Source organism: Struthio camelus, chromosome Z (assembly GCF_040807025.1).
Source record: "Struthio camelus isolate bStrCam1 chromosome Z, bStrCam1.hap1, whole genome shotgun sequence".
Lineage (NCBI taxonomy): Eukaryota > Metazoa > Chordata > Aves > Struthioniformes > Struthionidae > Struthio > Struthio camelus.
Genome location: NC_090982.1, coordinates 45,641,512 through 45,668,273, shown reverse-complemented (window position 1 = coordinate 45,668,273; position 26,762 = coordinate 45,641,512). Strand labels below are relative to the sequence as shown.

The following is a 26,762-nucleotide window of genomic DNA, read 5'->3' as shown; positions in this document are numbered from 1 at the left end:
CCTGGAAATTTTCTGCTCAGGTAGAGTTCTTGAACATCTGTTGATGGACAGAATCTTTGGAAAATCCTCGTTAGTCTCTATGGAGTATTTGTCACCCTAGATTTATTAGATGTTCCTCACACTTCCTCCTCCCACCTCCTCAGTAAGAGGAAGGGAAAGGGAAAGTAAAAGGGACAACAGTATAGCAAAATAAGTGCCTTACCATAGTTCAGATCTTCTCTTCCAGGTTTCTCAGTGAAAGAACTGTAAGAGTCTTTAAAATAGTGATTTATTTCCATAAACTCATTCTTTGACATTAATGGCCTAAACTAGCCGAAACTTACAGCTCTCTTTGTAAAATTGAGACGTGTCGTGAAAGTATCAATCTTGTTTTAAGTTTGGAAATCATAACTGCAAATAACAAGTAGCAACTTTAGCCATTAATAGTAGTACCATATAATTTAATTCAAATAATCTTGTTTTAAATATTAAGATATTTATTTTTATAAATAAGAGCCTGATTGTGTAAAACTTGCCACATTTGCAACACTACTTTGTAGCAAGATGCATATCATTATTTATCAGATTTTTGTTAAATAATGGCAGTGTTCCCTAAAGCCTTTACAGTTCTTGTAATTTTTAGATACATTTCACAGCACTGGACTTTTCAAACAGTCTGAATTGCTTTGAACACTGAGTGGGTCAAAATGGTGTATGTTGTTCTTATAATTTTCAACTGCATAGACCGCCTTTATTCAGAATAGGTGAATACTGAAATAATTGACCTTTGAGGACAAATGCCTATTATCTTGTTTACAGCAGTGCTCTGCTGGTAGCTTGTAAATCACTTTCTGCGTAGCAGTCTGACACTATTTTGATGGGTGTTTTTGTAATTAAAAAAAGGCATCCTAATCTGCAGGGTTGCTATGTTTTTTAGAAGCTAGAAGTAATAAATTAAAAAACAGGCATTTTGGATAAAGAATGAGTATCACAAGCTCATGAATTATATATTCATCACCTCCTGCCACACACTATAATTGTGCTGGCCCTTTGGAAGAACCACCTGATTACTGTTGAATATATTTTTCTCTGCCTGTGAATGTTATTAAACTACCACCTGATCTTACAACTTCTATTCATGTTAATAATTCTTACTCCCGAACAGTCTCTTTGGTGCCTGCAGGGCAGCTCGTGTGAGGAAGGACTGTTTGTTTAAGTGTTACTAGTCGGCGTATAGGTAAGCCCCCTAGATTATAAGATTTTTATCTCAAAGTCTTTAGAAGCCTGAATTCAGTAGCACAAGACTAGATTTCAAAAGCATTTAGCATGAGCATAATAGGGCTGACAGAAATGCATATGCACGTTAGTTGCCTACTTCTCAGCTTATACTGGCATGGTACCTTATGTGTTTAGATGCTTTGGAAAGCTCATTATGTTCTGAGATGCCTCTTTAGATATTTAAATACTTCTGAATACCTGGAACATCGACATTTAAAAGCAGCATGCTGAAAAATCAGACTTTATCTGAATATAGTTTTCATCGCTTAGGAAAATCTTTGTTTCAAGTTCTAAAAATGGAAATAGAATTAATAATACAGAACTGGAGAGCCATTATAATATATCATTAAGGAAAATAAGGAACTCTATTTAGGAACTATCACAAAATATTTAAACACATTCATGTCTTTTTAAATTAGCTAGTTCTTGACTGAGACATTATATATCATTTTATGAAAAGTCAATACTTTTCTACAGTAATAACAGTGGAGATAGATTCATCAAAGTTGGGAGTGAATGTGTATATGCATGCACGCGTGCACGTAGATGTTTGTGAACACATGCATGCACATATAATGTGTTCGCTCCCACCCTTGAAGAAATTATCTCCATTATGCATATGGATGTTTATGAAGAACAAGAAAAATAATTATTCCTATGGGAATCTTTGTATATTGGTACAGGAAACTAAATAGCTTGTAGAGAAATTAGAATGAATTGGGTGCGTTATGCAAGATAAATTTTAGTATCCTGTTGAGAAGGCTGAGTGAGTGAGGAATTGAAGATCTGAAAGGCTGAAGGGGAAAAAAATCTTTTTTTCCTGTCTCTGCCTTTTTAATCTTTCCCATCTAAAATTCCATTGCCTACTTCTCCCAAATTCTTTCTTAGTTCCTTCCCATCAGGCAAACTTGACACGCTTTTTCTGCCAGTGCTTTTTTGCCTTCTCTACAGCAGTTTGGTGACATGAAGAGCAAGAACGTTGAAGAAGTAAAAACAGTGAACAAAGAGTGAGCACCTCATATTTTAGCCAAGCCAAAGAGCAATCAGCACATGCTGCAAGCCCTGTTGATGGGCAGAGAGCTGGTGCTCTTGGTGGTGGCCCAGGGACTCCTGTTGCCTCTCCAGAGCAGCTGGTTGCAGTGACCTTCAAAGGCACACGGCTGCACGTTCTCTGGCTGGGCTGAGAGGCCTCTGCACTTAAAGCAGCTGCAGTGGTTACACCTACCCACATTTAAAATCTTTTGCTCACTGATGTTTTCACTTTTCAGGTATTATAAACATCACTGAATCTCTTGCAACTTTTCGTTGGGCTTTCTCTGCTGTATGAGTAACTGATTTCACATTTTGCAGGGCTGGCAGTTTCTGCAGACTCAAATGTGACCTAGAATTCACTGGATGCAGGGTATCTCCAGAGTATAGAAAAATGAAGGCAGCTTGGGTGTTTGTCACAATGATAGATTGTACGAAATATCAGAATAATAATGGATAATGTGTTTCAGGGTTTGTCTGACCCTTCAGAAATGGTTAGATTATTTGGATTTGCAACAGTTCATATTGTTTATGCTTTGCTTTGTCGACTACTCTATTTTATTTATTTATTAAAAAAAAATTCTTGTCATGTAATAAATTAGGGCCAAAGAGAAGTTTACAAAATGCAGTTTGCTGTTTTCCTCAGGTTTGTAGGTGGAGAGAGGCAGAAATCTGTTTGTACTCTTCCCTTCAAAATGTTTGTCTAAGATATTCTAGGTGTAACTTACCGTATTTTGGAAAGCTTATTTCATGTAAACTTCACCTAGGTTTTTTTTGGGTAATGAACGTGCAAAACAACAAGCCAGCTGCAACTGAGAGGAGGCAGAATACTGCTTCATTCCACCGGATTATTCTGTAGAGCAGGGTTTTTGTCTCTATGTTTGTCCTATTTTTATAAAAATTGTCATTAAAAAGTGAAACTCTATTTGAATAACTGTTGAAAATACAGAACTGCATTTTTATTCTTTGTGCTGAGTGCCATTCTCTTAGTATGAAATGAAATTGTGTAAAGTAAAAAAAATACCTATAGTCGTAGTAATCATGACTGATAATATGCCAAGGAATAGAGTGAGTATGTGGGAGCCAAGAAAAAGAAAAAAAGAAAAAAGAGCATACAGGAAAGCCTATAAGTATTTTTCTGATGGTGAATGAGAATCGTAGAAAACAGATAAAAGAAAGGGGAAAACTAATTTTAGGTATTCTTCTGAACTGAATGCCTGAATGAGGCATTATCTGCCTCAATTTTATTTTTTTTCACTCCATGTAACAATATTAGCTTCAGATTAGAGACTAGTGCTGGCTTAAAGATGCAGGATTTCCTCCTGATTTCAAATAAACAGTCGTACAGAGAGGTGGGCAGAGCAGAATCCTTAAACGTTGCTTTTTTTAAGCCACTAACCCAGTTACTGGGGAAAGTGATTCTCCTGACAATATCTTGAGTCAGAGAAACTACCTCAGGCATCTCAGGAAACCAGTTCTCATGATATTGTCCTACACCTTTGACTGACCTTTCTCACAGGAAGGCATTATTGCCTCAGTATTGGTAATCCTATACATATGTATGTAGCAAAAGATAGACCTCCCTAGAGTTTTGTGCTTAGAAATGCCAAATGCCTCTGATCAAGATGCACTCAAAATGAGGTAGAAGAGTGGAGGTAGCTTTAGTTTATGTATCTATTTCGTCACCTTTGGATCTAAATTCCATCCAAACATTATCATTTATCATCATTTCAACCTCCCGAAGCACAAGTGGGTGAAGTACTCCCGTGAGAAAAATGCAGAGGCAAACTCATTGCACAGTTCACCGTTAGGGCAAGAACCGCAGGGCAATTCCTGTATTGCTGCTCTCCCCGGGCATTAATGAAGCAGTGGGTTATAGTCAAGTAATCTATTGTTAGTACTTTTCATTCTACTATCAGCCTGTCTTGCGAGGTCCCCTCCACAGCATTCAGGAAAGCAGATAACCCTTTCTTTTTGACAGTTATTTAAAAATTCCTGCTCTGACTGTCTTGGGCTTAAAAGGCCTCACATTCGTTGTGTGAATCCTTATACTACGTTATGAGTCTTCAACGTTCTCTCTAGCTCTCCCGGTGGACAGTATTTGCAGGTCTTATCGTTACAGCCGTGTGCTGCTTTGATGGAATAAACAAACTCACCTATCATTTTAATTGCAAGTTCATCCTGCAAATTATTATTAATTCTGAATGTGGGACCACAAGTCAGAGAAGAGGGCAGTGCTTTTGGATTTGATAAGACTGAAGCCTGAGCTCAGGGCGATTTGTTGTAAGCAGTGGAGCTGGCAGCCAGGAGGCAAAGTAACCATTTTTCCATAAACACTGATCAGATTGCTTTGTTTTGTACTTTAGTTCTGCTAAATTGAGAGATACTAAGTGGAAGCTGACTGGCTGTTTCTTTCTATGTCTTTGTAAACCTTATTTATGGCTAGCAAAATCCAACCGTGTAACTTTTGGGGCAATCTCGAGTAAGGGCATTATGGCTTCTGGTGCTTTTAAAAAACCTTAAGGGGAAACTGGTGTGTGTTTAGTTGATTGGATTTTACCACATCACATGTCAATTTTTTGAAAGTGCTTACTGCACTGTTAAATTGTAACGTACACTACAGTGACTAAAGTACTACATTTCAGAAAGGCAGCTGCAAGCCTACAGCTATGTTTTAAAGGGCATTCTACATCCCCTGTGCTATCACAGTTAATTACAGGAAGGCTCACCAGTTCGAATTCAGTCTTTAATGTGAATCTATTTGATATTCTGATTTGGAAGGGGACTCTTTAGGAAGACAGGACAATCTATAAACTCAGTGCCAGGACTTTCTCTGCATGTAAAATGACTTTCTTCATTGACCCTGAAGTGTTACATGTTAGAAAGAGATGGAAAAACCAAAACAAAACAGAAAATCTCAGGACAATTTAGTAATATCTTATTACAGCATTTATTAGGCTGAATTTTGCAGGCCTTTTCTAAGGAAAATCCTCACCTTCTTCAATAGACTAGAGAAAATGGCCTTTTCCCATATTTTTACTAATATACCAGTAATACACTCCCAGCATATTTCAGTACATGCCTAATCAAAATTATAACCAAAATATGAACCTTCCTATATTTCTCTATTGCCTTTCATGTAAAACTGCTGGAAATTTAGGGGGTTGATTGCTTTTTTTATTTTGTTTTAGTTTTTATATTTTTGCACTAAATCAGAGAAAATGTGTTTATCTAGTCTCCTGGGCCAGCTGCGCCATGGAGGAGGAAGCCTCCAGCAGAGATGTGGTGAAATGCAGCCAGAGATGATAATACCATGAAAGACTCTTAACTAGGCACAAAAAGATCGTCTCTTGAATCTTTATGTGGTATCTATTCAAGACAATGGTAACGGTACTACCTGCCTTTACAAGAGTTACTGTTTTATCACATAATAAGTAAGAGAACTTGGAAAACTATATACTGCACTGTCACCAATTGATTGCTGCCATGATTTCATTTTTTCTCACTTAATAGTATCCCAAAAGGTACTAGATGCTGTACGGTAGACAGAAAAGTCAATCTCTCCAAATGAGCTGACAGACTAAATACTGTCAAGGATATGATGAGTCTGGGTGTGTCAGAGTCCAGTACTCTCTAACCAGGTTCTTTTAGATATTCCACACATACGGAGAGTGCAATGTTTAATATAAAAGTTTATTTTGAGGGAATTTGATGTTACACAGGATTTTGATTTAGCAGAGTGATTCAGCAATATACTGAATTCATAATTCAAGTGTATCACAATACAAGTGTATACACTTAACAAAATTTAGTTCAGGCACAATGCCAATGCGCTTGCCATTGCTGCTCTCAAATATGCTCACCGTCACGACGCTGGGCATCCCCAGTCACCGTGAAGGAATACAGGAGTTGATGCCAGCTCATGCTCATTGTTCTCTTCAAAATTTCTTTGTTAGTTGTTGAGGTTTTATACTTTTTTGGGGGGCTGAACCACCTACACACTTCCCCGTGCTGGTGTGGCTAACCTCAGGGAGACATTCACATGCTTTTGGTCAGCTCAGGGAGAAACACTCACACCAGGCACCAGGTCCACGTAACAGATATGGCTGCTTATCTAAGATGAACACCACCCTCTGGTCCCCTTTGTCTTGAGATAAAGTCAGTTCTCTGTGCAACAGCTGTAGTTAGCGCACCGCATCCTATGCTGTCCTTGAGATTTATGGAGCACCTTGCCCTCTGAGCCTTCTCCCATTGTAGGGGTTGTTGGTCGGTGACAGGGTGATGAATAGAACAGGGAAATGGAGTAAGGAAAGATGAACTTATGTGATCTCAGTGCTCTTTTTAAGAATGTAGAATCACTTGATTATTCTTTAATGCAAATGAAAATGCGTAAGTAAATTAGATTACAAAACCAGATAAAATTAAATTATTGGCAAGGCTGGGCCACGTTTTGAAGCAAATGATAAAAATGGACTTTGGGTAGGGAAGAAAGAGAGGAAGAAGAGAGGGGGAAAAGACTTCTTCAGGAATGTGGGGGGAGAAAGCAAGTAGCCTGATTAATATCCCCATATGTTCTGGCAGAAAGTATTATAGAAAAGTGTATCAGATAGGTATATTTTTAGATCATATACTTTGTTACAGAACCAAACATCTAGAGCATGAGCAATTAATTAATGGCTATTTTAAATTCAGCTAGGACCATACGGTGAGAAGGGATGCACTGGGACATGAGGCTTAATCCAGCCATGTAATCAAGACGCATCTCAAAACAGTTAGATTTTTGCTTAAACTACTCCTACTAGGAGGTTCTTTCATGGAGTACTGCAGACTTTTCCTTGCAGTTTCATCTGAAGAAACAAGAAATTAATCTGAGGAAGAATTTATGCTAAAAAGCATTCGTAAGCATGCAAAATTTTCAGAAGAACCTTGGTTGGATGGACTTGTGATCATTTGGGAAAGAAGGTGATGCTAGTTCAGGCAGAACCGTTTAAAAGAAACGATGATATTGCAAAGAAACATATGAATTGAGGATGTGTAGAAATTGAAAGTGCTAAAATGCTTTCATCAGTGTAAATAAAACCACTCGATTTGTGTTTCTGTTTATAAAAATGCCAGGTATCACAAATACCAAAATCTTAGACCCATTAACCTGATATGCAGCGTGAATAAACTAGCCAGAAAGCATCTATCTAAGCAAAATGTACCATCAGGAAAAAAGCCATGCTAAAGACTAATGAGAAGAACAAAAGAACGAAAGTAACCAGTTTAAAACATGTAATGAATACAAATGAGGCTGAAGAAAAATTGTCTGGGAAATTAATTCGGAACAGGTCCATAAAGCTCCAAGATCAAAATAGCATTTAGAAATTATCATCAAGTGGGAATATTGAACCAGTCTGTATAATGGGATTGGTGTGGCATGCCTGTATCTCAATGCCTGAAAAAAAAAACCACAAAGAAAGTTTGAGGAGCTGCGGGTGCCTGCCCGAGACTAGGCTGTCAAGCTTAGAAACAGTTATGGGTCAAAAAGTGACAGTAAGAGAAAAAACATGAGATGGTACTAACATGTGTAACTGAAAAAACAAAATTAGTGTCAAGTAAAGCAGCAGCCTAGGGGCCAGAATTGAGCCACTTGAACTGAGTTATCCCTCCTGTTGATACTGTAGGCTGTTTGCGCTAAGAATAATTCGAGTATGTGAGTTTTTTGTAGCAATTAACTTCTAGTTTGAAAACTAACTGTTGGATTCAGCCTCACTCAGTAGGCAAAAATGCTACACTAACTTTTAACAGCTCTGTGCTTTGTATCTTTTCCTTTAGATCCTTCTTTAAATCTGTGGCCTGACTCAGCCTGTTCTCAGCATGATTTCAAAGAAAGGCAAGTAAAGGCTACAGATAAGAATAACATGCTTAGTTGTACAATAACTTACTTAGAAAAAATCCTGATATTTTGTAGCTGATGCATGGATTTTCACAGAACTTTGTCAGGAATTGCCGTAATGCAGGGAAGTATATACCTACCTGTACAGCTCTTTCTGATTGAGAGGAATCGTCTTACTTCAGGGAAGAAGTGGACAGGCCGGATCAGGAGCTGATTTCACAGCAGGTGCCTCTTTGCCCTGACACCATAAAGCAGTGGGTAGGGTGAGCTAACAGCTGTTCGGCTCCTCATAAGACATCTCCAGACTTAGATAGGTTTTTAGGGAAAACAGCTATTGGTGAGTTCTTCCCTGCTATCAGCGTGGGCAGCAAGGAGACTCCTGACGCATTTGCTGTCACTGTGTTTTGCTACGTCTATGAAGACGCAAAAGAGATGAGCTCCCAGCATACATGCGGTATGGGAGTTACTATAAATCTTTTTACCCCAGCATCAAAAAATTGTGAGCTATCAGCTTCTACGTTCTCTGAAATCTGTGTTCAGACTAGTGGTGAGTGGTCATACACTTAATGTCTGATCACCTGGGTCCCTTATGATACTGTGCTCATTCAGAAACATAGTACTATAATTGTGGTTGTTAGAGTAGGAGTCCATTATTAGGTGTATTGGCTGTAAACAACTACTGGGCATTAAAACCTCTCCTCCCTAAGTACAGCATTATTAAGGTCGTGTCCGTTTCGTTTGCCCATTGTAATCTAGAAGGCAGATACTCATACATTAACCTTCTTGTGAAAAATCACAAGCTGTGGTCTGAATTGGCAGTAACAGTGACCAATCCTGAGCCATAAAAAAATACAGGAACTGCTTAGGTGCACCTGGTAATAGACCGCTGTGACTTGTTCATTAACCAGGTGTTCATTAAGCAAGATACGTCTACTGTTACCCTCAAATGCTTAATCTGCTCTGTCAGATCTGCAGCATTAGGGATGAAATTGAAGCTCCAGAAAAGACAATAGCAGCATTACTGTGGACAGTGTTTCTCCCTAAAAACACTTTGCCATCTTCACAAAGAAAAGCATGCAAGCTGTTTGGCACTCCCAGTGGTGTTGAAACAGTCTTGAAACCCTATTCAAAGCCAGAAGTCTGGTATGTCTTTTGCTCTGAACACCATTACCGTGAAGGAGACACAGAGATGAACTGGAAACCAAGCGACTGCATGCTCCAACATGCAAGGTCTAGCTACTTTTTCACACTCCTGCTTGATGAATTCCAGCAGCTTCTGAGAAAGAGGACAGGGCAGGCAGCACCAGAGGTTTCACAAAGCATTCAAAGAAGTATTAGCCTATTTCAATAGAGCTCCCAGATGTCTTAAAATATAGAGTAACTGAATGCCAGGCCATTACCTCTTTGTGGCCAGAGATGCACAGAATGATTGAAAGATTAATTATAAACGCAGCTAAATACATACAACTCAGCATAAGAGAAACAGAAATAATATGTACTGCATATTAATGTAGACATTTCAGAGGCTTCATAGACCTGTCACACAACAAACAAGGCATGATTAGATGGCTCGCATTGGCTGTTTTAATCGGATCTTGGGTAATTCTTGGACAGAAAAAATGGCAACTTTAGTTGGCAAAAAAATATCATTCGTTTAGCTCTAGCTATTTAAATGTATTATCACTGGGCTTTTTTAATGCTCTAAGAAATGTGTTATATCTGATTTGTATGTCATTCTTTCTTTGACTGCGCTTGGAGGGAGAGAGGTTGAAAAAGAAGTTTGCATGAATGAAATCATTTGTGCACCAGCAAATTTCCTTGAAATAGCTGTTGAGTCCATGACCATATTGATTTTTGGCAATCCTTTCTTTGGTGAAAGCTTTCTGACACGTGAAAGATTCATCAGCAACATAGGCAGGAGTTATCTGTAGTTTGTTTGTGCCATACAAGCAGTGCTGTTAAGGTTTAAGGCTTAAGTTTGTGATATATGTGTTACCATAAGAATTAATTTCTGGTACTTGATCCTGATCAATATAGAAAAAGTTAAAGAACTTCTTTGAGATTAGTAGTATTTAGATATTTTATATGCCCACAACAATCTGTGTTCTACTTGGGAAGCCAGTATTTTCCAAGATTTTTTTTTAAACTAGCATGGAAGGTGTCAAAGAAGATAAACTATCTTTAAATCAGAAAATAGCTTCCTTCCTGCTGTCTTATCAAACTGCACCATATAGTCTAGAAACGTGTGCTTGCTGAATTACCAATAGGAAGATTTTTATGTATCAGCCTAGAAGCTATGACACTTGATTTGAGTAAACATGTTTAAAAAAATCTTTGCCTCCTAGGAAGAAGGCAAAGCATGTAGGAATGGAATATTTAGTATTAGTTTGTGCCAGAAGAATAGCAAAGATAGATAGGAGAAAAATAACTTAAATTCAGGTGGTACCCTAAAAAAATGAAGCAATGACATGTCAAGAATAAATAGAAGATAGAACTTCGAAGAGATACCTTGACTAGCTGAAGTATCATCAGTGTCATCAGAAGTTTAAACATGGAATTCGAAGCCTGGCTGTGAGTGTCAGCAAGGCATCTTACAGATTAATCAAGCATTTGCAGAAAGTTTAGTCAATATTTCAGTAGTGTTGAACTGCAGGTAATATTGCTATTGGTAGTTAAGTGGGAAACTGGGATGTGGTAGTGTGGACAGCAAAGCTAAATGGCTTATTGTGTGAAACTGGAGTTTGAGCAGAGTGCTGCAGGATCCCGGTTCTGGTCTGCAGAGAAAGGTGAAACTGGTCACTGAATGGACACATTAGGCTCAAAAGCAGCACCTCTGCTACTGAAGAACAGAGACTGTTTTCTGATCCTGAAGCCAGGTTACAAACCACTACTCACATCAAAGTAGCCAAACTCTCATCTTCAGAACAGGGTGGCTGTGCTGAAAAACTGCCTTTTATGAATGATTCCTGGCATGCGCTAGTCCCTGAACTCTGCTCAGGAAATATCTGAAAACACGATAGCTGATACACATCACAGCTGTGCTCAAATATGCTAAGAGTGAACAGTATGAACAAACATGGCTCATTTCTTGATCTGCTGGCCCTACTTATTTTCTACCAGAGATGTAACCAAAGGGAATTCTGAGGACCCTACAAAGCATGTTGTAGGTTCAAGCACTAAATCATGACTTCTGATATAATCTGAATTAAAAGGTCTTACAGTCTCTTGGAAACCTTATGAAGTCAGAATCGCTATTTTATATCCTTCTTGGTAAAATAGAATTCTTTTCCCTGAGATTCTGCCCACAATGCTGGCTAATGCTGTCTCACAGTTTATCTTTTATTTCTTTGTTCAGATAGGTGTTGTTGCCCTTTGAAGCAAATGTGCTCAGCAGCCTTGATCCCTTTGTGGAACCTACAAGACGCATTCTTGCTGCGTATCAGGACCAGAGCTGGGTGAGTGCTGTTACCTATCTCCCAGCAACATGCGGTATCCTTTGTTCTCTAATAGTTCCCCCAGTCTAAAGAGTCAAAGTGTCAGGACTGTAGGAACACTGTGGAGCATACCTGCTCTGTAGTCAGGAGCTAGTCAGGATACACATACAGGAACCATGCCTGTGAATCGCATCTCTCTTAAAACAGAGGTATGGTCTCTAATCTCTAGCATAAGAGCTAGAGAATCCACTCTGAAGAGCTCTTAGATGCTGTCAAATAGAAATCATATAATAATGATTCATACTGCTGCCATTGCTGCTACCATTGCATTATATTTGCTAGTTTCTGTACCTCTAAAAGAAAAATGCTACGTTATTGTACATATCATATTGGCGCTTTCATTCATTTGGAAATACAGAATATAGAAATTATTACTGGAGGAAACTCTCCAGATTCTATATTTTATCTAAAGTACGAGCTAGGGCGAAGATATGACACCAGCTTCACAGGAAAGTGCAGAGAACTGCAAATGTCTTAAACAAGAGAGGTTTAAGTGATCAGATGCCATCTGATCAAATTGCAAACAGTGTGATTTCCCCTAAAGTTTTTATAACTTGAATGACGCAGAAAGAACATGCTCTGTTTTCCTGTGTTTATTCATGTGTTGATATATAATACGTAATGTGTAAAAGGTTTTCAAACAATTGCCTGAATTTATGTAGAATATACATATTATAGCTAATTTGGAAACTTAATAAATTGTTTTTATTGACTAAAATTAAAGCCAGAAGTTCTCTAGCACAAGGATATATTTTTCTTCCAGTTACAATTTTCTATTCAAAGAATGTTCTCTCACTTAGCATAAGAAAACTTACACCCTGCAAACCTATATTATTTAGCACTCTCCATCTTTCAGTGTATTATTTAACTTTCAGCAACATACCTGAAGACATAATCCAGCAGAATAGTAGCAAAGCAAGCCCCTCCTCTCCTGCCTAACATTCTAAATAGAGTATACTCATTATTTGTGGTACTTATTGTCAGAAGAGTGAACTGTAAAGAATGCTTTCAGGTAATGAACTGATTTTATTGCTATAAGTGTAAAACAAAACAAAACAAAAGATAGAAGAATAATACTTCACCTTTGGTTTAGGAATATATTCTCCTGCATGCACATTCTTCCTGTAGATGGCAATTAAATTCATATGGAAATTTAAGAATGTGCTTAAGTATAGAACTGTCTGAGGCCAATGCATTTTGAAAATCGGTATCGAGTCTTTAAAGTCTTATCATCTACTGAATATAGGATCATGGATTACTGTTTCCGGTAATACAAAGCAACAACAGCAACAAAAAAAAATATATAACTCTAAAAATATGTCAAACGGAAGAATAATATATAACGAGTATATTTAAAAAACTAGACTGAAGATCATGAAAACAAGGTAATCTCTACATAGAGATTTTCTTTATGGCATTAAGTAATTTATACAGTGGTCCAATACATACATTCATACAATATATTTTTGAAAAATATGATCTCTTTAAGTAAACTTTTAAAGACAAGGAACTGACTTAAAAGATAATTTGACTTTAAACCAGTACATGAGTCCGACACTCTTTTAGTTTAAGTTACTTCACTGATTTTCAACTACATGAAGTACATAAAGCGATCGGTATGTATTTCCCTGTGGGAAAAATTACACAGTTAACTCACAAACTACCATTATCAGTTTAGCAACTACAGTAAGCATTTGCTGAAAGTAACTTCATCTGTTTCTTTTAGAACAATATTGGAAGCGCATAAGTAACCCAGAGACAGCGCTATATGGTTATCACTGAAATTAATACTTTCCATATTACACTCAATATTCTTAGATACATTATCATATTTTCATCTTCTTTTTTACAATTTACACTTAGAGTAGAGGTGGGGCACATCTTTTCCATGCTGTTTTAGGAACTTCCTCCTGCACTTATTTGCATGTTTGTCCCTCACTTACCTAGTGATCATATACTTCAATTTATTCAAGGAAGAAATCACTAAATTTCTACTCAGTACAAGTTACTGGTAAGTGTTATTCCGCCTACAAAAGCCTCAGATTTTAAAGGCACATAATTTATTTCTGTGTTTCTGCTGAGATTGAAACCAGTGGTGCGATGAAAAGCTCTAAAATTCCTACCAATGAATGAAAAATCAAAAGCACATTAGATTTTTGTGCATGTGCAGGAATCATTTATGTGTAGCAAACTAAACACCATTATTACTCCTCTCTGATGCTGATATATTATTATATTTGCTAAATGTAAATCATGGAATTAAACAACTGAAGACAGAAGTGTTGATTTCAGTGCCCGCCTTAACCTTTACAGAATAGAAAATAAAGAGAATTTCCTGCACATGAGCAATTATTAGACTGTGCGCTGAAGGTTTTTCATAATTGCTGGCAGTCTGCAGTAACAGAAATATTTTACTCTGCAGTGAAGAGCCTCAGTATTACAACCTCACATACTTGGCTGGATTCAATCATTTGGTCCCATTAAGACTTCTGTTTTCCCGTCCGTTTCCGTAGGATCCAGGATTTCAGAAGTTCAATCACATATATGTGTATATATACATAAATATGTACCCAGGTATATATGCTGTCTCTAAGACTCCAGATCACAAATAACTAGGGACCCATTCTTGCTTCCCTTCAGATCACAAATAACTAGGGACCCATTCTTGCTTCCCTTCTTTGCTTTCCATTGCTTTGCCTTACTTACTGTCTCGTAATGGACCTGACGTTTTGTGCTTGGAAAGTAGATGAAAATCTGAATAAACAGTGTTAGGTTAGTGAATATCATGAAGGTTCATAAGGTAGGCAAGGCTTATAGGAAAAGATCTTTTATTAGAACAAGTAACATAAAACAGATGTGCTTTCAGGCACACAAGCCCTTTTCAGGTCTGAAGCAGAAAACTTCAAACCATCACAGCCACGGCGCTGCTGCTGCTCAAAGAATTATTACTGCTTTTTGGAAGGTGGTGAACTGTGCTGTAGCTAATGTGCTAATGTGTAACCTCTGAGATCATGGTTGCTTTACAAAGCAGAGCTTTGTATTTTCTTTGAGTTTCTTAATACATAAAGACAATTTTCACTGGATAATCAGTGCTGTTTCATTCAGCTGGCCCTTAATTATTGTTATACATTAGTAGATTTTTTACTAGCAAAGTGGAAAGAGAACATTGGTCATTTTAGGCATAGACAGCATGGTAAATAATCTGAACTACACTATTTTTATGTCACTTTTATTAGATGTTTATAGATGTTTATACTGCAGTAGCAACCAGCAGCTTGAGACAGAATCATTGCCTTGCTGAGCCAGATACCAGTCAAACAGAATGCCCTGCCCCACTGAGCTTAGAAGTCTAGCAGTAAGTGGATATTCTGAAATAATATTAGGTCATGCTAAGTTCAGGTTTCAGTAATGATGCAGGAATGGCTTCCTTCCTGTGTCAGTATCTTCTCTGCTTCTAGGAGCATGGGAGGAAATTCAGACCTTACTGGAGTCAAGATATCTGTTAGCTAATTACTCAATTGCGTTATATTTTTTGTGTTAAACTGCATAGGTTGCAGATGAATTATGCTGGATAAGGATTTCCTGTAAGATTCAGATATGTCACTTTGCCACATAAGTGAAGCATCTGTTAGTACCAGAACAGGTTGTTTTAACACTGCTGCACAGGGTCTTCCACTGGACTTCACTCAGAATTATGGATAACTGAAAAATCCAGGCCAGCATCACTTCTCATTAGTTTTATTTATGTAATTAATTACTCTGATGATAATTTTAGAAGCACCATCCCACCATTTTGAAGTTGTTCATAGTAATAAACTAGTTATCGTGTAAGAGGTCCATGCACTGCTGCCATTTTCTTTGTCACCCATAGCTGCCTTGGAAAAGCTGAATGAAATGAGTAAGCGCTCTCTTTCTTGGTAGGATGAAGATTATCTGCAGTTATGGAGTGTTTCAGCTCTTATTTCTTTCAGAGTACTTAAATGTTTGTATGAAGTTAGTGGGAAATTAAGACAAAATCTTGCTGATCCATTCAGCAAGCACTATCGAAGGAGAAGAGTCATTTGTTTGCTGTTAGCGTGAACACTGCCGACAGTATGTTCCAGGTATGTTATTCTTTTGGCTACTTACTGAAAGATCCTGATGCTTTTGCACTGTTACCAAACAATTGCAAAAAACCACATGAATACACTGTGTATTTACTGCAAATGGGTACTTGGGCTGTAGGGAAATACTCATTATGCTAGTTCCATCAAAGTCCAAACTCATAAGTCCACTGAGATCTACTCTTCTAGCTAACAGCTCGGTCAATATCTTCTCTGCTATGTCTCTTCAGATCTTCAAGGTTATATTTTGCTGTAGGCAATCTAGACTGGAAAAAAAGAATTTGAAAAAGCTAATTAGAATAAAACATTTCCAATTTACTTTTAAAAGTTTACAACGAGAAGTAAAGTTCTATTTTAATTTAAAAAAGCAGATGAGGGTTTTTTAAACTCATCTGCAGTTCTATGTGCTCTTGGACACTTCATGGATTTGCAGATTTGTTCCATACATTCACTCTGTGAAACAAACCACAAAGGTCTTGAAAGTACAGTGAAAGGATGGATAATCTGAAAGGACAGAAGATGATTCAAAGAGAGCCATAACAGCCTGCCTACCTTTTCAGGAGAGAAACTGGCTAAATCTCTGATCTGTATTTCTTGTAGTTTTATTTCCAATTGCAAGGAGGGTTAAGAAGAGAAAAATTAGATACTCACCTACTTAAACACAGAAAGGCACACAGAATCACAGAATGGTTTAGGTTGGAAGGGACCTCTGGAGATCATCTAGTCCAACCTCCCTGCTCAAGCAGGGTCCTCTAGAGCATATTGCCCAGGATCACATCCAGACGGGTTTTGAATATCTCCAGGGAAGGAGGCTCCACTGCCTCTCTGGGCAACCTGTTCCAATGCTCTGTCACCTTCACAGTCAAGAAGTTTTTTCTCAGGTTTAGGTGGAACTGCCTGTGGTTCAGTTTCTGCCCGCTGCCTCTTGTCCTGTTGCTGGGCACCACGGAGAAGAGGCTGGCCTCATCCTCTTGACACCCCCTCCCCTTCAGATACTTGTACACATTGATGAGATCGCCTCTCAATCTTCTCTTCTCCAGGCTGAACTGGCCCAGCTCTTGCAGTCTTCCTTCATAGGAGAGGTGCACCAGTCCCCTCATCATCTTGGTAGCCCTCCGCTGGACTCTCTCCAGGAGTGCCATGTCTCTCTTGTCCTGGGGAGCCCAGAATTGGACACAGGACTCCAGGTGAGGCCTCACCAGGGCTGAGGAGAGGGGCAGGATCACCTCCCTGGACCTGCTGGCAACACTCTGCCTAATGCACCCCAGGATACCCTTGGCCTTCTTGGCCACAAGGGCACACTGCTGGCTCACGCTTAACTTGTTGTCCACCAGCACTCCCAGGTCCTTCTCAGCAGAGCTACTTTCCAGCAGGTCAACCCCCAGCCTGTACTGGTGCATGGGGTTATTCCTGCCTAGGTGCAGGACCTTGCACTTGCCTTTGTGGAACTTCATGAGGTTCCTCTCCACCCAACTCTCCAGCCTGTCCAAGTCCTTCTGAATGGCAGCACAGTCTTCTGGTGTGTTAGCCACTCCTCCCAGCTTTGGATCATCAGCAAACTTGCTGAGAGTGCACTCTGTCCCTTCCTCCAGGTCATTGATGAATATATTGAACAAGACTGGGCCCAGGACTGACCCCTGGGGGACACCGCTAGCCACAGGCCTCCAACTAGACTGCACCACTCCCACAAGACCACAACCTTCAGAGCTCTGCCATCTAGCCAGTTCTCAATCCACCTGATGGTCCACTCATCTAGCCCATACTTCCTGAGCTTACCTAGGAGGATGTGATGGGAGACAGTGTGAAAAGCCTTGCTGAAGTCCAGGGAGACAACATCCACTGCTCTGCCCTCATCTGTCCAGCCAGTCATTCCGTCCTAGAAGGCTATCAGATTGGTCAAGCATGATTTCCCTTTGGTGAATCCATGCTGACTACTCCTGATCACCTTCTTGTCCTCCAGATGCTTAGTGATGACCTTCAGGAGGAGCTGTTCCATCACCTTTCCAGGGATGGAGGTGAGGCTGGCAGGCCTGTAGTTTCCTGGCTCCTCCTCCTTGCCCTTTTTGAAGACTGGGGTGACATTAGCAGACGGAAGCAAAGAAGGCATTCAGCAACTCTGCCTTCTCTGTATCCTTTGTCACCAGGGCACCCGCCCCATTCAGCAGTGGGCCCACCTTTTCCCTAGTCTTCCTTTCGCTATTGATATATTTGAAGAACCCCTTCTTGTTGTCCTTGATATCTCTTGCCAGATTTAATTCCAACTGGGCCTTAGCCTTCCTTGTCGTATCCCTGCACACTCTGACAATGTCCCTGTATTCCTCCCAAGAGGCCTGTCCCCTTTTCCACATTCTGTGTACTTCCTTCTTCTGCTGGAGTTTTGCCAGGAGTTCCTTGCTCATCCATGCAGGTCTCCTGCCCGCTTTACTGGACTTCTTCCTCAGAGGGATGCACCGATCTTGAGCCTGGAGGAGGTGATACTTGAATGTTAACCAGCTTTCTTGGACTCCTCTTCCTTCTAGGGCCCTACCCCAGGAGATTCCCCTAAGTAGGTCCCTGAAGAGGCCAAAGTTAGCTCTCCTGAAGTCCAGCGTTGCGATCCTACTTATTGCCCTGCTTCCTCCTCATAGGCTCCTGAACTCCACCATCTCATGGTCACTGCAGCCAAGGCTGCCCCCAACCTTCACCTCTCCAACTAGACCTTCTTTGTTTGTTAGTACAAGGTCTAGCATTGCACCTCTCCTCGTTGGCGTCTCCACCACCTGAGTCAAGAAATTATCATCAATGCTCTGCAGGAACCTCTTTGACTGTTTGTGTCTAGCTGTGCTCTCTTCCCAGCAGATGTCAGGGTGGTTGAAGTCTCCCATGAGAACCAGGGCCTGTGATCGTGAGGCTACTTCCAGCTGTCTGTAGAAGGCCTCATCGATGACTTCCTCCTGGTCAGGTGGCCTGTAGTAAACCCCCACAACAGTGTCAGCCATGTTAGCCTGCCCTTTAATCCTTACCCATAGGCTCTCAACTTGCTCTTCATCCACCCCGAGGCAGAGCTCCACACATTCTAGTTGCTCCCTCACATAAAGGGCAACTCCACCACCTCGCCTTCCTGGCCTGTCTTTCCTAAAAAGCACATAGCCATCCCTGACAGCATCCCAGTCATGTGAACTATCCCACCATGTCTCTGTCACTGCAATGAGATCATGGCCCTGCGACTGCACACAGATCTCTAAGAAGTGCAGTTTGCTTCTGTTTGTACCACAGTAGCATCTAGAGGATGCAAACAGGTTGGAGTCCCTTGCAGTTGCTGGACAAATGTATTATAAAAGCAAGCCTTGAAACATTACAGCCAACCAAGGAGAACAGAGGGGAGGGCAAATAAAACAGTAATTACTTATGTGTACGGTTTGGAAGTAAAGCTTTCATTTTGCTTTATTCCATTTTTATCAGTAACCATAGTCCGTGATTTCAAAAATCTGTAGGTGAAAAGAAGAGCAACTGTCCCTGGCCAGACCAAAGGTCCATCTAACACAGTGTTCTATCTCTGAGAGTAGCCAGTGACACATGTTCACGAAGAGTGTAAGGGCCAAAAGTAAAAATACTTCCCCAGAATACTGTTCTAGCCTTCAGCAATTCACTTTAGAGACTTCTAGAGTCCTAAGTGCTTTAATAGTGTTAACAGTCTTTGGTGGATTTTTCTTCCCTGACTGTGTTGGATTGCTTTTTGGACACGTTAGCTTTTAGCATCTATATTGTCCTGCAGCAGAGTCGAACAGTAGGCACGTCTGTTCTGTACGCTGAAGGAGACTGCTGGTACAGAGAGGCCTGAAAGAAGGCAAGGTGTGTTTTGGAGAGAACTCCATTTCTAGGGGGTGATGCACATAAAAGGGTGCTAAAGATTGACCACACTCACTAATGCTAATGGTAGTTTTCAGGATTAGTCAGAGACTTATGAGAGGGCAATAAAGCATATGTTTGCACTGCCTGAGCGCAAAGCTTTGTAAATTTTTGTATTCTACCAGTGAGGTTAAACTCAAGGTTTTTATGTGCTTCTGCATGTTCCCTGGCAATGCTATAAAATGAGGGGGAGACGTAGGAGGAAGACTGTAGTTCCAGTGAATGCTCCTGGTGTTATCTTGGCTCTAATTCCCCGCTTCTGGAGCTTGTGATTTCAAATTTAGCTGCTGCTGACTCAGCTGCTTTGTTACCTTGAGGCTCTTAGGTTAAAAGAATCTGTGAAGAAACTTGTCAAAGGGCAATTTCCCTGTGGTGAATTCAACCCTTTCCTTCCTCCCTTCATCCATTCTATTTTAGTAGCTGTGAAAATTTTTTCCTGTGCATCTACGGCAAAAAGGCACCTGAAAATACCTCTTAAGGTCAGATCCCTTTCACTTTACAGTGAAGACTGCTTCATCAAGCTGGAATCAACAACTGGTAGCTTTTCCAGAGCCTTATTCTAGGTATGTGGAGTGTTTAAAATGGCTGAACAATGATTTGAAACAAGAGAAACTGTGCTGCTAAAATTGACAGTCAGAACAGGGTAAAAAGAGAGTAAGATGGGGATCTTTCCTGACAGCCATAGAAACCACCAGTGCTTTCCTTTTGTTCAGCTTTATAGCGCTATCCATTATTGTCAGCATCATTGTCATAGCTGGGATGTGACAACCTTATTTTTCCTAAAGGACTTAATTTGTGATATAAAACATTTCTAATAAGCTTAGTGCACATTTTGTTCATCTCTGAGGGTATGGGAGACAGCAGGCTTAATACTGTAAGGTGCTTTCCATGCACTGTAGAGTGGAAAGCTCTCAGCACAATTTAAGATCAAGGCTGAGGAATGCAAGCAAACTTATTAAAGCATTTATGGGATGGCCTGGATAGATTAGATGCCCGTGTTGACCTCTGCACCATTGCTTTCATTCCTTTGCAGATAAATAGTAATAATAAAAAAAGCTATCTTGAAACCATGCATTACCATGCATTTACAGTATGAGTGTTATTGGAGTATAATTATAGCATACCTTTGTTATTATATTTTATATGCTTTTTGTATTGTTCATAACACATGGATTTATTGCTTTCGAAAATGTTTCTGTAAAATGTATATGCAGTTTTATTGTACCTTCTGAATCCAATCACACTTACACCCCTAATGTCTCACCATTCACTTTAAATATATAGAGCAGACATTACTTTTATCCATTTTTCTTCAATAAACCCGTATGTTGGCAGGGAGAGAGGTTTTTGAGGCTTTTTTTTCTTAATTTTGTCTTCTTTCAGTTAATTTTAACTTCATTATTAAGATGAATTGTAATGATGTTTAAAACCCTAGAGGCGAACTGGTTTCATTTGATTTCTTCTGGTAGATGAGAAAAAAACTGTTAGCAGTTGCAATCTTCTGTGAAATGTATCCCATACTCTTGAGCTTACATTTTTAATGTGCCTTTCAAACTAAAATTGATTTCCTTCTTTCTTTTAAAATAAAAAACAATACATATTTTATGAGAAAATGAATACCTTTGATATTTTTTGGATTGGTAGATAGGCATTAGCAATTAGGATGGTGAGAGGAATAGTTTCCTTCTTAACTATTCTTAAAAGTGTACATTATTTTACATTTATTTCTTTTTTAAAAAAAAGTTATATCAAGCTAGAATGCACAAACATTTATGTAAAAACTTTCAGAGGTAGTTATTATTTAAAATCATATGTTTCTAAGAGTTACTGTCTGCTTTATGTAGGCAAACCGTCAAACCATCATTTCAGGGGTAATCCAGTAACCAGCATTGGTAAGCTGTGCAGAAGGGTCAGTGCAAAAAAACCTCACTTGCAGATGATGGGGAGAACCAGAGATCCCCTGTCTCATGTCAGTAAGTGCTAAAAATATTCTATGGTTGTTTCAGATCGTGTTGTTGGCTATAAGGTCCTGTCTGAATCTCTGTGGAATCTGTCCGCATTTGGACTTGTGGCTCTGTGGGAGAATTCAGTACAGTAACTAGTGTAACGATACGTACTTTGCCATGAGGAAGTGTATCGTTGTTCTTTTTTCATCTGTGTTGAACTGGGACATGTGAAATTTGAGCACCACCTCCCCCCTTCTCCTGGTTAGAATCCTAGGTCCTGCCTTGCTGGTCTAATTATTAGCAAATTACTCTTGCTAGATCAATGGGTATGCTTTCAACTCTAATAAGAATGGGAAAAAAATCTTCAAAGCAGAGGTATTTTTAGTTCTACAGCAAGGTTGATTTTTTTGTGTAGTACCAAACTGTTTTTTTCCCTTCCTCTACATTCCAGTTCAGATTTCAGATTTAAAAATGGCTTTATAGCCCTTTTTACTGTAATTCCTAGGTGGTGGGCTATCTCTTGGGAAAGCCTCTTTGATTTTTCTCTTTGTATCCCCTGTGCCAAATATAGAACCGTGCAAACCTTCCTCAGCTTTTTGGTGTTAGTCATGATTTCCAAAGTCTTTTCACTCCATGAATATTTACTCAGTCTGGTAGTGAAATATAGTTGCCCTGCTGCAGAATCCAAGAGTCTTCTTTCAGGCTTTCTACAAAGTATTTTTCTTATTAAAGTCTTATGAAGAGCAATAGGAAAACCATTCCTACAAAGATATTTTCTGATCATAGGTGGGCTAAGCAATTTTGGTTAGATTTTGTTAAAATCTAGACTTGTGCCACTCCAGTAAGATTCACCTCTCTCCTCTGCTGAGATGTTTCTTCCTCTAACAAAGCTGTATATTTTGCACTATATCTGAAGAACAGGTTTTTAATTTAATCAAAGTACCTAAAAAACCCATTTTTGAAGTGAGTTTCTGGCTTGGATAAAACTATAATTAAAACATTCCCATTTTTAGAGGAGCATTGTCATGAACTGTCATCTTGCTGACTGAATAGAAAGAGAAACTGGTTGAACTGTTAATTTAGAATAATATTCCTTTACTGCTACCCCATTCCTACATAAAAAATTCTTCACAAATCAGTCGCAGCTACTGTGAATGTAACAGCTATTGGCTAGTAAACACCACCAGTTAATTCTTTTCATTTTTAGACTTCTAATTGTTTAGCATATACAGGAATTAGTATTCATTGTTCATCTTGTATCGTGTGTCACCTAAATCACAGTGTTTGGTTTATTGGGGAGACCGAAACTGTTAAAAACAGGACTACAACAAAGAGATAGTTTAAATATTTAGATGAATACTTATTGTGCTGGGATTCATCGCTGTCTATGCTTTCACAAGTAAAGAAAAGCATGATCCCACAAATCAAATCATTTTACTCTATGCTTTAGCATTGTTTAAAAAAATCTTAACAAATTTATTTTTAATTCATGCAGCTGAAGATATAGAAAGTAACGAGATCACCATTAATTTGCTTCTGAATTGAAAAAAAGAATGGCCATTAAAGCTATGCCTCAAGCTGGGAAACATAAGGTCGCCTCTCAGCTCCTATATTTGCATGCACATTCAGGCTCTGCTTTGATTCTCTGTGACAATCCCTCCTTCCATGCCCCCATTTCCTTGCAAAGAAATGGGGGCAGGGAGGCCCAAAAGGAGTTGCCATGTACCTCAGCGAGCTGATCTGAACCCCTGGGAGACCATACTCAGGACGATTGCAGTTCCATACTCAGCAGTTTAGATAGAGGAAATTTATCTGCTTATATTATCTATTTATCTACTCATGTGGAAGATCCAGTGTGGAAGGCACATTTGTCTCTCACGTGCCTTCTGATTAGTCATCAGCATGGCTACAAAAGGGAAATTAGTTTGCTTCTCCTCCTCCAGCATAAGTATGGAAGTCATCACAACTGAATGCAACATCCTAATTGTCTAGGAGAAGGAAAAGAGGGCTTTTAGGCAGTGGCCAAGAATATAACCTTCAATGTAAGGATTCTGCTCAAGGGTCTTTTTGTGGCTGCTTTACCCTGAGAAAGAGCTTTTTCATAGGTGATTCTCTGTGAGGAGATGATCTGTGGGATACACTTACTGAAGCAGTAAATGACAATAATAGAGTGAAGAAAACGTGGATGAGGCTTACTACGTTCAGACACTTTCTAAACTGAAATCACTACAATTAGATCAGTTAATAGAGCCCAGATAAAACTGTGCAGGGTTTTTTAATGAGTTGGAGACAGGCTTGGTCCTGGACACTTGCAATTTTGCTGTCTACTGACTCCAAAGTGGGTGGACTGGTGAAGATGAAGGTGATATAAGAAAAATATTTTTCCACTGCATGTTTGCACTGCAAAGTTGGGGAAAAAGTTGTTGAGAAGGTTTGCTTTATTTATCATTTACTCTTTCATTTTTGCTTTGCTTTCCAAGCTGGAGCTGCTTTTTCTTTTTACTGCTGAAATTTTCTGTGTTTCATACAATGATTCAGTGCAGATAAGTGCACAAGGTAAGAAAAAATGTTGACTGCAGAAATTGTGGTTAGAAACTCAATCTTAAGATATTTTCCAGACTGTGGACAAATGTACGTTTTGTAAACATCTGTGCCAGTTTAAGCTCCTACTGCCCTCCAGCTACTTGTTATTACCCCTTAGAATGGGCTGTGCCTATACAGCTGTGCTAATAGACTTTTTTTATTCTATTCCCAACAATATCAGCAGAGTTAACAGGTTTGACCTAACTTAGTTGATTTGACCTGAAGCAGACTAAAAGTTACATGAACTTCTCTGTTGGCAGAGCTTTTGGGGCAATAACCTTCAGAAGAAAGGAACAATAACAAGTAACTATGTATTGTAATGTCTTGTGTCGCTGCAGCTCTATCTGGAGGAAAGCATCTGGCTACAGACTTTGTTTTTAAAGAAACATGAGACTGTTTGAATCCAGTCTCTGCTCCTGTTGACACAATTTGATATAAAGACCACTGAGATGAGTACTACTTGACCGTTCCTAGTAGGCAGATCAAGAACTAGTTGGGTAGGAATCACCACCCCCAGCACTTGTTGACCCTATTGGGGATCTTTCCTGATAACTGCTTAGGTATTTTGCCAGCGCAGTTTTGAGAAGCTGCATGCAGCATGGCCTGCTCTGTCACAGGTATCTCTCAGTCTCCAGGGTTGTAAATCTAGCATTATTCAAAAGCAGAAATTCAGTTTTTGGACATTTCATGTTTGTGAAGTGGACAGTGAAAATTATTCAAAAGTGGTCCAAAAATTTTCCTTTGTGAATCTTCTATCACGTGATAGAAAGGTGTTTTCTTAGAAGCCAGTATTCTTTTTTTATTAAACATTCATTTTTTATTAGAAATCTGCTAAGGAAGTAAAAAGGTTCGGATCTATTCAGGCATAATATTTAGTATCTTTCAAGGCATCATATTCTTTCCAAATGATGTTTGCAAGAGTCTCAGCTAGAAAAAAGGAAACGAAGCACATGCTCAAGTCATTTTATTAGTCAGGGTATTGCATCTCAAACTCAGATAGCTCTACTGAAGTTGGCCTAATGAAGCCTTTAACTCATACAGAATTACCTGTTTAATAACTTTTCTCAGGGCAGCTGCGTGAGGAGGTTGCCAAATGGTTCATTACTAATTTTTTTTAGAGGAGAGTATCCTAGAAATTTTTACGCAACAAGCTTTATCAGACTAAAACACAGAATAGAAAATTCCAGAAGAGGAGTGACTTGAAAGACACTAGCCTTTATTATAGTAAGACTCAAAAAACAAATGGCCATCATTAGTAAGTCCACATCATTTTCTACAAGCATATTTTCTTTGTTTACTGTTCTCTAGTATCAGCTGGCAATTTAGATTGTAGTGGTCAATTGAGAGCAATGGAATTTAGAAAAAAATAAAAGGAAACCCAGATTAGCAATAGCTTTTTAGTGAACAGACTTCAACTGCATGCGCTTTTGCTGATATATATACAACAGACCTACTGCAAAGAAACTTTTCATTTGTATAAGGGAATGAGAGTCAGAAACTCATAATACTAATTGAGTTACTTACTGGTCAGATTTCCTAACTGCTATTATTCCATTTGTGAAACAGGAATAATACAATTAAGAAACTTCGGAGAGTTCTCAGAAGAGTAATCATTAGAGGTTGTAAAACACTTCGAGATGCAGTGTTCTATACATGCTAAGTGCTTTTATTTTGTGGCCTTTAAATCCTCAGTAAATGTCTGTATTAGATTATTGTTTTAGTGCATCCTCTAGCATACCTTGCTGTTAAGACAGAAGTACCAGTTCCTGGCTGCAAAGAGCTAAGTGTCAAATATTTTCAAGATAGAATAAATGAGGAAAACAAGGATAAGAAAGGGGAAGGCAGAATCTTACATCTATTACTAGAAAGCCAGGATAAAGCCCTTGTTCTACTGAAGTCAAAAAGAGTTCTTGTCTTCCAGTGGAGATAAAATTTCTGCCCAATTACAGTTAATCTGTTTAATATAGTATTGTGGGCTCTTTTTTTTAATAGCTCAGCAACAGTGTTCTGCACCCATTCTGTGCATCTGAGAAGAGTATTTATCATGTATCTACTTTGCCTGTAAAGACTCCAAGGTGTCTTCCTTTATAAACCTCTTGTGCTCATTCTGTCTTTTGGCTGGAACTCTGCCTGTGGATAACATATTATGCTTTGGATGGCAATCCACTGTATCCATGGGTCGCGTGGGCTGTTTCATGGGGGCCTCAAACTTTCTATCAATATTTTGGACTTACAGAGGTGTTATATTAAATCCTGTCATGGTGATTCTTACATTAGCAGTGTACAAATGCAAATGAAACAAATAAGGAAAAGAGTATGGGCCTCATCCTTTACATTAGGGAATTTCAGACAAGACTCATCTAGCACATTTGTGCAAGAATACTTTGATTTGTTTAATTCAGGCTATACAGGTGTCTGTGAGTTCAAGAGCTACATTAATATTAAATGAAAAATTGTCCGTTTCTATTTAATATCCCAGAGAAATTATTCTTTAAAAATTCCTCATCAGAATCAAATCTAAGTTGCATCAGAGACTTAATTCACAGAAAATGAAATTGATTAGAAACAATACAATTCAGAGGGT

At 39.0% G+C, this 26,762-nt stretch overlaps 1 long non-coding RNA gene across 4 annotated transcripts in view; it reads left to right on the top strand.

The window, feature by feature from the left end:
* LOC104150972 (uncharacterized) overlaps positions 1–26,762 on the top strand; it is a 257,069-nt gene that overhangs the window by 56,465 nt on the left and 173,842 nt on the right. For all 4 annotated transcript variants that reach the window (XR_011138045.1, XR_011138041.1, XR_011138040.1 and 1 more), the window contains exon 2: positions 11,520–11,619. This is a non-coding gene — a long non-coding RNA (uncharacterized lncRNA). The remainder of the gene's footprint in view (positions 1–11,519; positions 11,620–26,762) is intronic.